The sequence below is a fragment of the Nestor notabilis genome, unplaced genomic scaffold (assembly GCF_000696875.1).
Source record: "Nestor notabilis isolate BGI_N333 unplaced genomic scaffold, ASM69687v1 scaffold4246, whole genome shotgun sequence".
In the NCBI taxonomy this organism is placed as follows: Eukaryota; Metazoa; Chordata; class Aves; order Psittaciformes; family Psittacidae; genus Nestor; species Nestor notabilis.
The window spans coordinates 38147-48652 of record NW_009933177.1 but is presented as its reverse complement, the minus strand read 5'-3'; the positions used below and the strand labels follow the sequence as shown (position 1 = coordinate 48652).

The 10506-nt window shown below is 40.1% G+C and overlaps 1 protein-coding gene across 1 annotated transcript in view; it reads left to right on the top strand.

Annotated features, from left to right (window-relative positions):
* DPP6 (dipeptidyl-peptidase 6) overlaps positions 1–10506 on the top strand; it is a gene marked incomplete at its 5' end in the record, with an annotated part of 102180 nt that overhangs the window by 76311 nt on the left and 15363 nt on the right. The window lies entirely within an intron of this gene.

The window sequence follows — 10506 nt, the reverse complement described above, 5'->3', positions numbered from 1 at the left end:
AAGAGTGTCCATCCTCTGTCCAGCTTGGGGTCTTTTTCAGCAGTCTGCTACCTGTGCCATGAATAGGCTTACTCTGAGCTGGGTACAGGAACTGAACTGAAAGAAAATTAAATGTAACTTTTGTTTTCTGCTGTGATCAATTCTAGAAGCTGTTCTGGTGTTTTGCTGGATGAGTGTACAAACATTCCTGATCATGCAAGGGAGTGGGAAATGCTGGGGTGGGACCAAGTGGCCAAGGTGGAGATGGAAGTGGACAATACTAGCTGAAAGTTTTTAGAGAACCACAGAGTGATGATTTGAGAGTATTTTATGGGCCATCTGGTGATTGCACCCTGGAGCAGAGTGGTATCTATATTCTCTATTATTCAAAAATAAATTAGAGTTTTCATCTGGTGGCCCAGATTTATGTTGTTTTCTATCACAGCAAGTGTTTATAATGTGCTTCAACAGAAAGGTTTGCTATTTATTGCCAGATTCTCTGAACCACCCAAGCTATCCTTGGCCTGAAGCTGATGTCTACCTCAAGGGGTGGAAAGCAAGTGTTTGACTGAACATGATGTTGTCTTTCTGGGTAGAGCAGGACAGGCAATCCACAAGAGTGTGCTATCCTTGTGCTACTGCGTGAGCTGGACATCCTAGCCAAAATATCTGGCTAACAAAATCCAGGATGCATAGGAAACATGGAGATAACGCTGAAGTGCAGCTAAATATCTTGCAATGGGATAACGGCCTCCAGGAACCAGGCATGACCCAACAGTGTGCAGTCTCCCACCCAGCTGCATGCTAAATGAATGCTAAATGAGCACAGCAGCCCTGCTCATGCCTGGAAGGCATTCCCAGTGGTTGCTCACATATTAGGTCACTGGGTGGCTGTTATCTGTTGTGACCAGAATGGTTTCCTATACAAGGATGATTATGGCAACACTTGGGTTTTTGTATACCCAGTAGCGGGAGTCTGTAATTAGTGCTTCCAGGCAAACTGTGACCTTTTGGAACTTTTCCTGAGGCTTATGAAGCTTAAATTAGTTTCTGCTGTTTGAAAGCATGCACGGACTTAATCTCTGGGTCCTATTTATATTATAATTACTATATAATTCACATTTGTATTCACTTGACTCCCTTTCTTACTTAACAGCCGAGGTTGGCTCTTGCATTTCAACTCCTTTGTGTGCAGTTCATGGGTCAGAAGTCCCGTGGGTAAAAGCAGGATGGGGAGTGCTCATTCTCTCATTCTCGCTCCCTCACAACTTCAAAATAGCAGGCTGGTATGGAAAGTCCCTTTTGCACAATCAGAAGGTACGACAAAAACTTTTTCTCCAGGAAAAAACAGGGTGCTATTAGTCATTTGGAATTTGAAAGAGAACTTCTTTAATATCAGCTGTTAACAAGATAGTTATTAAAGTAGTCTGAGATTAATTAAAATGGTGGCTTTTGTGGATGTTCCAGTCATATTTTGTCTTCCTTTAAGTAGACCATTCATTTGTGTTATAAAATATTTTACTGTATTGTTATACATCTTTAATGCGGTGTAAACTACCCATAAGTACTCAGTGACATGAATAAGCAGTGAAAAAAAAATATGCATAAATATTTAATAATAAAATTAATAGAAAAAAACTGTAATTTCCAGTGCATGAAAAAAAAGATTGTGGAATGAAAGTGAATCTGCTATCCCATTTAAAATTACTTCATTCTGCAAAGCAGTACATGTTCCTCACTTTTACATGCTTTGATCCCATTTTCATTTCAATTCTTGCTTCTAAATATGAGCTGTCTGGCACTGCCCAGAGGAAGATGATCTATCATCTGCTTGCAGCCAGAGTTCTTGTCATTTGATCATTCTGTATATATAAAATTTTACCTGAACTCCACTCATAGGAGACAAATGACCATGACAACAGGCTTCATCCGATGCTTCACATAATGAAGCTTCGCAAATCAGGCAGTGGCCTCCTGCATGTTGAGACTAGGGTGCATGTGTGCTATTTCCAGCTATATGAGTGACCTTGGTTGAACTCATTATTCTGCTATGGATAGTACAGATGTTACCATCCTGCAAGATTTAAAGCTTCCTCTAAGGAAAACTGCTTCTTTCACCTTGTTTGCCAGCTGGACCAGCTGTAAGGTTTATTGGTGGCCTTTGTTTTCTCTTTGCGTGATACTTTAGTCCCTTATTAATGCACTCAGTACGTTAAGGATATATTAAAACCTGAGAGCTCATGAGATGAGAACAGCTTAATAACCAGACAATGTAAAGCAATGTTATTTATGTTTGGTAGTCATTCTGTTGTTTTGGTGTGGGTTTTTTTAAGTTAATATCCAGCATCGATTATGAATTAACTATCTAGGATATCATTATTTTGTTGCAAGAGAATTTTACTTATGGAAAAGAATCAATTAAGACTATCTATCTATATCGATTTATAATAAGCTTTTAATGGAATAATCTCAGAATATGCAATGGGGTTTTATTCTGTCAGTGCTAATGAGCTGTGAGTGGCACTGAGAAGAGAATACTTTCTTCATGCCAAGATTACAAATAAATATCCTTTTCCCTTGAATATACCAGCAGTATGTTTACTAGAGAAGCCGAAAGGAGTAACAGGGACTGCAATGCTTTTCCTCCCCTTCCAAAGCTCTACCAACACTTGGCTACACAGTCTTGCCATCGTGAGATCACTGTCATTTATGATACTTTTTAATTATAAAATCAGAGAATCATAGGAGAATTAATGTTGGAAGGAGCCTTAGGAGGTCTCTAGTGCAGCCTCCTGCTTTAAGTAGTGTCAGGTTGCTCACGGCTAGCCTTGTCTTCAAAGCCTCCAAGGATGGAGAGTGCACAGCCTCCTTGGGCATCCTAAATTATCCAACCACATTCCAAAATAGGCAGGGAATACAGAAAATGTCATGAATGTTCCTCCACATACGGTATTTCTCTTAGGATTAGCATATACTCATGCAATAAGAAACTTACATTTAAAAAATGGGGAAAAATGTTAAACTTTTGCTTTTATCTCTTTTCAAAGTTTGCAGAAAGTCTGGATTGAAATCGAATTAATAGGGGTTAAATTAAGGGGGGATTCAATTAGAAATATCAGGAAATAAACAGAAATTGGAAAAAGAAAGAGAATTGCGTATGGGGAGTTCTCTGTTCAGATTCATTCTTCCAACCATAGATCTGAAGCAGCAGAACAAAATAGGTTAGCCTTTTGGTAAGTCAGTGATCCCCACATGAGTTGGAGTGGTTCCCTCCTACCTCTGGGACTTATATCTCCAAGTACACAATCATGGTGCATGATCAGGTTTGGGAACTCTGCAAGCAAATTCTCTTAACCTTCCTCCTTTTCACTGCTGATCTTATCACTCTAATGGATGAATGTGCACTGTGAACATTTCTTGAAAGTCATAGGTTTTCTGTGTTCCTCTCTGGAACCATCCACATGCATTACTGCATTATGGCTTTCAAAAACGTTAGCCAAAGCCTCATGAAAGGAAGGAAATGCTTTTACTCAGCCCACTTGGTGTGATACCACATTGGAGGATATTAATTAAGAGGGAGAGGATGGGGATTAGTGAAAGAATTGTAAGGGAAGGTTAAGTACCAGCTAAATGAAAGAAGGCAGTAGATTATGATAAAGAGAAATGTAAGGCTAATTGGAGATCAGCAGCAGGGTTCATTAGGTGCTGGCCTTGGGAATGACCTTACTTAGATTGTTCCCCAGCAGCCTGGGAACCCAAAGCTGGATGCAGCTAATGGAATTTGTTAGGGCCACAAAGCTGATAAGCATCATCAGAAGGCAGAGAGAAATACTGGAGAAGCTGACCATCTTGCAGGGCTGGAGTGGGAGAAATTAATAGTACAAAGACCAAAATTAATCACGTGGTGACTCAGAGCAAGAATTTTGTCTTGTCTGCTTGAAGCTCAAGGGTTACAAATGCCTCGGAAGACCAGATGGGTGCCTGGGCATGCAATGCTGCTCCCTGGATGTCTGTAAACTGCCTGCCAGCTGTGGTCATGGAAAAGGCACACTTTTAGGATGGATCAGGCAAACAATTTTCCATAGAAAGTAGGGGGCAAGTAGCAGTTTTATTGTATAAGAACCAGTTAAGACATTCTCTGCAGCAAGGGTACAGTCCTTCTCATTTCTGTTCAGGAAGGAGGAACTAAATGTAAAATGTTCTCACATTAAAGAGTAAGATAAAAAGGAATTTTGTCTTACAAAAAGGAGCTAAAATACTCCAGTTTACCCTACTGGATGAGAGCTTTGGGAACACATGACTGCTCTAACTATAATGGGAATACTCACGATTGGTAGAAAACAGCTTGTTGAAACAAACCCTAAAAGGTGTAAATTGGAGAGACAGCCAGTGTAGCTCCAAGTTAGAAGGCAGCTCCTACCAGAAGAGCAAGACACAAGTAGGAATTAGCAAAAAAAACAGAGTTATATTTGCAGGGTGTTTGTTGGTACTGTTATAATACACAACTACCTGAAGAAGGAAGGGAGGGTCTTCTCAAACTTGGAGGTCCCATGTCCTTCTGGGGTTCAGTGACCACAGGGCAGACAGCGGGATGGAGCCAGTCAGTGTCAGCCCAGCTTCCCACACCACTGTCTGTAGGCGCATCTTAAAATACCATACAATGGACTGAAGACCTGATCATGCTAATTCACTCGAGCAACCTTTTAAAAAATGCATCAGACCTATTTTGTGTAGTATAATTAAGGACAAATCTCTTGCTCATTTGCCCTCTAGACTCTGCTATCTGAATCTGCCTCAGAACAACTAGATTTATTTCTGCTCTCCATAAAGTAAGCATGAAATTTATTACCAGAATCAGACAGGCAGAAACAAGCAGTACCATCGATGTGGTTTGTGCAATCCTGAGTATCGCCAAGAAAAAGACAGTATTGATTATTTTCCCTTTTATTTCCTGCCATTCCTGAGGGCTCTGTATTCCAGTGGAGTGATTTAACTGTTAGATGTTGTTCCCTTCCCTGAGAGTTAGAGGTATTGCTTAATTTACCTAAAATGCCAATGATGGCAAAACGGAGAATGCTTCTAATATGCTAAGATAGGCAAAGACTTGCCAGTGGCAGAGTTAAAGACCTGTAGTTTAAAACATCTCAGCAAAAGTGGCTTTTTAATCCTGAGTGAACAAAGCAAAGAGAGAGATGGTCTGGAGTGTGAGGCATCTCTGCCCATGGCAGGGGGGTTGGAACTAGATGATCTTAAGGTCCTTTCCAAGCCAAACCGTTCTGTGATTCTATGATTTTACAAGACAACTTACATTTGTGGAAGTAAAGATTAGATTAAAACACTAAATACCTTGGGGAGGGTGAATAGCAGCACAAATCTGTTTGATGTTTGTGTCAACAAGGTTGCCAAAGCAAACGGCACGAACATCTGTCTGTAGCGTAGACTGGGAAATACTATAAATGGCAAAATATTTTAATCGTAAGCAGTGGTTCGCAGAACTCCCCATGTCTTTATTTATTAGGCTGATAATATCACCCCAACAGATGAACTTTATGCAGCACATATAAATAATTCATGGATTAGCAAATAAAGAGATCTGAAATCTGTACCCAGAGATGGCTGTTGCCAATTATCTCACTTGGGCAGAGCCAGACCCTCTCAGCTCCCATTGCTTGCAGCTGCTCTTTTAAATCATTCATCAGTGCTTAAGAGATATGCTGGTGGCACTGGCAGAGAGTATTTGAATTTTCATTGTTTACACACTGTGAATTTAGCTTCTGGTCTGAAATTATCTGCCACATTGAAGCCTTTGAGAATATGGATGAGAAGAATAAGACAATTCCTCTTTTTTCCTATTTTTTTTTAATACTTATATATTATTACCTTTTTTTAAATTTTATTTCATATTCTTTTTAGAATCATTACTTTTAAAGTTGCAACTGATACAATTCCCTATGCTGTTTAGATCATGTAAGCATCAGGAATATTGAGGAATATTCTCTTAAAAGTATTACAAACAAATGTCTGGTAAATATTTTGTTCAAAATTGTGTGATTTCAAAATTGTGTGATTTCAAAATTGTGTGATTTTTCCGTTTTTATTCTGGAAAGCTACACCTTACCACCAAAATTGAGTGGTAAGGTTACAAAATAGAGTTGCTTCTTTCTGATGGTGTTTTAACAGAATCCTCTTGGAAATAATAATGAAAGCTGCTTAAAAAATTAAAGACAAGCCATGGCCAAAGCTTTTTCTTGTCAAATTACCAAGGCACTGAGTTTCTGTGCACTTTCGTGTCACAGTGGGTAGTACTCCCTCCATGATAAATTTGGCCATTTCATTTATAGTGGTATGGCTTAATTTACTTCTAGCATGCATAATGACAGTAATGTTTTTAAAGTCAGAGGCCTTATGATAAAGCCAGAGTTTTAGCTGTATTAGTTGAAAATCTCATTCCTGTAACTAGAGATTTAGGCAGCATTATTAAACATGCATCTATCCAGGAATGTGTAGAATATGTCTATACACACAGAAGTTCTCCTGTCAGTAGCTTTGCTCCTTTCTCTTTAGCTAAAAATAAAGCAGCAGCATTATAACTGCTGTGAGGTTACTGAAGTTAACTGGTGCCATGCTGGACCCAAGGAGAGGGAAGTAGAGCCTGCAAGGCAGGTGAAGCAGTTCCAACTGACAGCATTTTAGTGCATCCCATCCTGCTCCTACCAGAGGGATGTAGAGAGGGATAACGGGGTTGCAGAGCCCATATGGTGCCAGCTACCATCCTAAATAGTTTTGGGGAAGTGGTAGGGAGCAGCAGTGCCAGGTCCCACACCTCAGGGTGTATTACAGTCCTGCTGGTAACTGCCCCTCTGCAGATGGGGCAGAGGGAAGAAATCTGACAGCAGCAGCATCCCCTCATCATGCAGGACTGTGGCCTGCCCGTGATTTTGTGAACAGTTACCCAAGCTACAGGGTTTGTGCTTAGCCTCTTAGCTTTTCACATCAGGGACAAAGCAGCTTGGTACCTACTTCACTTTCTTAAAGTGGAGTCCTTCTGTGGTTTACGGTGCAAAGAGCACAAGCAAATGCTTACATCCATCCTGACCTGATGCTCATATGTACTCAGGACCTCTGTAAGCAAGAGGCAGAGTCTTTGCAAAGTTTCCAAGGGGCAGAAGTAGTCACAGGCGCTCATCAGCGCTGATTAAAGAACAGAAGCAGCAGAATGTGCCAGGGCTCAGAAGTCCCAATCAAAGCCTGTTTGGAAGGGCTCTGGAGGGAGGAGACATAGAGCAGAGATGTCGTCACTCTGCTCCTGTCAGCTCCCAGCAGTTCATTGAACAAATTAGGTTTCACTCTCAGATCCGCAAATGACAGTGGATGGCATTTACCAGATGGCATGTGTAATGGGACTGTCACACCGTTACAGGCTTAAAAATAAAGTATGGAAGGCAGCTAATGAATATACACTTCCTAATTTCAAGAATTTCTTTCTATCCCTGTCAGGCCTTAGACACTCAGCTTGTGAGTGTTGAAAGACTTTTGATGTGCGTGTATTAAAAGCCATAATCTAGCATGTAACTAGGTTGTTTTACTTTAAAAATTGGTATTGAAATAAGCAATTTATGTTGTTCCTAAAAAGGTGCCTTCTCAATGACTTTCAGCCTGCTCATATGTGAAGTGCATTGTTTAACTGGAATGTCATCATTGAGAATATTTAATATAAAGAGTGATCTTTCTCACAGACCTGATGATTCTGCTCTGTAGATTTCTGCCCTTACTATTTTTCTTCATTTGTTGAAAATAAAAACTGAGCAAGTCAAAACTCTACTTTTTCAAGGGTACTGATACACATTTTAAAATATTCTTATTTGTCTTTACCTCAAACTGAATATCCTTGTATGAGACTTCACTTTAAAATACTAATTTGGGGAGATGACAGTGAGGTAGTGAGAGACTAAAGGAACACAATACATAATACATGGAATTTTCTAAACTAAATACTTGCTTTTTTCTTTATTTATTAGTTTCTCACAGGTTTTCTAGTGCTGACACAAAAAGGAAAAATAAATTAGAAAATAAAAGGATTATATGCATTGTATCCCTTTCTTTTTACTAGGCATTTTTGAGTTAATTAAAGGACTGCTCTGGCTCTGATTGAAGTCATTTGGGAGGATTCCTTTTATTTTCAGTGATGATTTTATCATGCTCATGTTTATTAGGTTTGTTGGATTTCCAGCAGACTGGCTTCTGGGACTACAGGGAAAAAGCAGGGCAGATTTATAAATAAATATGATCTGCATATCAATGTATATTGGTAGTAGAAAAGTAAATTCAGTTAAATCCTGGTGAGTAAAGCATGGTTTTCCTCTGTGCATTAGATACCCACTTAGCCGTATTCTACGAAAATGGTGCAAACAAAGGAATTGGATTGCTAGTGAAGAAAATTCTCGATTACTAAGAAACAAAAGTCAGGCTGCCATATCAGTCAGCTTAATTATAAATGAAACCTTTTTCTCTTGTCTGTATAGGTAGCGTCTACATCAAACACTCTGCTTTGTATGGACTGGGATGCAGTTTCCTGGCAATGTGGGGAAAACTGTTGACACGGTCTTATGGCCCTAAAGTCTTTCTTGCTCTCAAGAACTTATTTCACTTACTGAACCAGCAGGGATAGCTCACAGTAACCTGTTTTTGTGGCCATTTGTGTGCACACTGTCAGTTACAGCATTTCAGGGGCTTTTTCTCAGCCAGCTCCGCAGGAACTGCTGGTGCACAGGACTGGTGATCACACAGAATTTGTTTGTAGAAGGACTAAAGACATCTTAAAGGGTCTTAAATCTCCGTCAATATCAAGCCTCTTTAAGCTGCCTTAATTTTGAAGCTTAAAAAAATGTTAGGTTGGATGATATTAAGTGTAGCTTGATCACAGCTTTCCCCTGAATGCTAGCAGCATGCCACCAGACTGTTGGAGCCCAAGAAAGTAGGAAACATGGTTTCTAACAACCTTTCCTCCATGGGTCTTTAGTACAGACAGTTCCAAACTTTGCTACCTCCACCAGCTGCACACCCTCATAACATGGTAAATTTGAACTGGAAATAAGTATATACAAAAGAGATGTCCTGCCATGAAGACTGGTTAGGCTGCACCTCAAATACTGTGTTCAGGTTTGGGTCACTCACTACAAGAAAGATATTGAGGTGCCGGAGTGGGTCCAGAGAAAGGCAGTGAAGCTGTTGAAGGGTCTGAAGCACAAGTCCTGTGAGGAATGGCTGAGGGAACTGGGATTGTTTAGCCTGGAGAAAAGGAGGTTCAGGGGGACCATATTGCTCTCTAGAACTGCCTGAAAGGAGGTTGTATGGAGGTGGGTGTTGGTCTCTTCTCCCAAGTAGCAAGCAATGAGAGAAGAGCAAATGACCCCAAGTTGCACAAGAAGAGGTCTATATTAGGCATTAGGAAAAATTTCTTCACCAAAAGGGTTGTCAAGCATTGGAACAGGCTGCCCAGGGAAGGGGTTGGATCACAACCCTTGGAGGTATCTAAAAGATGTGTAGATGTGGCACTTAGGGACATGGTTTAGTGGTGGCCTTGGCAGTGTTAAGTTTATGGGTTGACTCAATGATCTTGAGGGTCTTTTTTAACCTAAACAATTCTGTAAGTCTATGATCTACGATATTCACCCACACACAGCATGGAAGCCCTCTGGCCCTGCTGTTAGAAACTTAGGTGGTCATACAGGTATCTTTCCCCAGCTGCTCATGCTTGCTGCTGTTGCATCATATTACAATAGGGGGAAAGGGAAGAAAAGTAAGATAACCACTATCTCTGAGGTTAAGAATTAATCACTTCATCATTGCAGTACTTCTTCCACCTTCCTGAGCAGTATTGTCAAACTCATTGGAAAACTACGAACAGGTGTGGTAGTAACATGCGAGTGGCTGTACTGGATCAGACTGAAGCCCATCTTGGACCAGTATCTTGTATCCAAGTCAGAAAATGATAATTGAAAAACAAAAAGAAAGAAGCTGACAACTACAAAGTGAATCTGGTCTCATGTATTGTCCTGTTTTTCTATCAAGCTGCCACTTGATGACTTTCTGAATAAGAAGTTGAATCCACACAACTGTGCTAAGGACTATAGCATCCTACAGCACCCTGTACTGAAGATTGTAGCATCCTGTGGTGAAGATTGTAGCATCCTAAACACCGTAGTATCTTATGGCAACGAATACTGAGGTTCACTCATGCGCATTGCATGATAATGATAATCCTCTTTGTACAATACAGACTGATTTCAATACCCAAATGCTGTGTTTTAAGACAGCATATGTGGTCTTTTTTAGTATGAGAGACAAACTGATATTAATTAATTGGAAAAAAAAAAAAAACCTACAAACCCCTACACAAAACCCAAAACATTTGCAAAACACCAACAGTTCTCCAAAGCATACAAAATGTAAATGCTTTGCTGTGATGTTAGAGTGTCATTAGAATAATTTCTAAAGCAAGTGATTTAATTGTGTTTGTGCTAATTA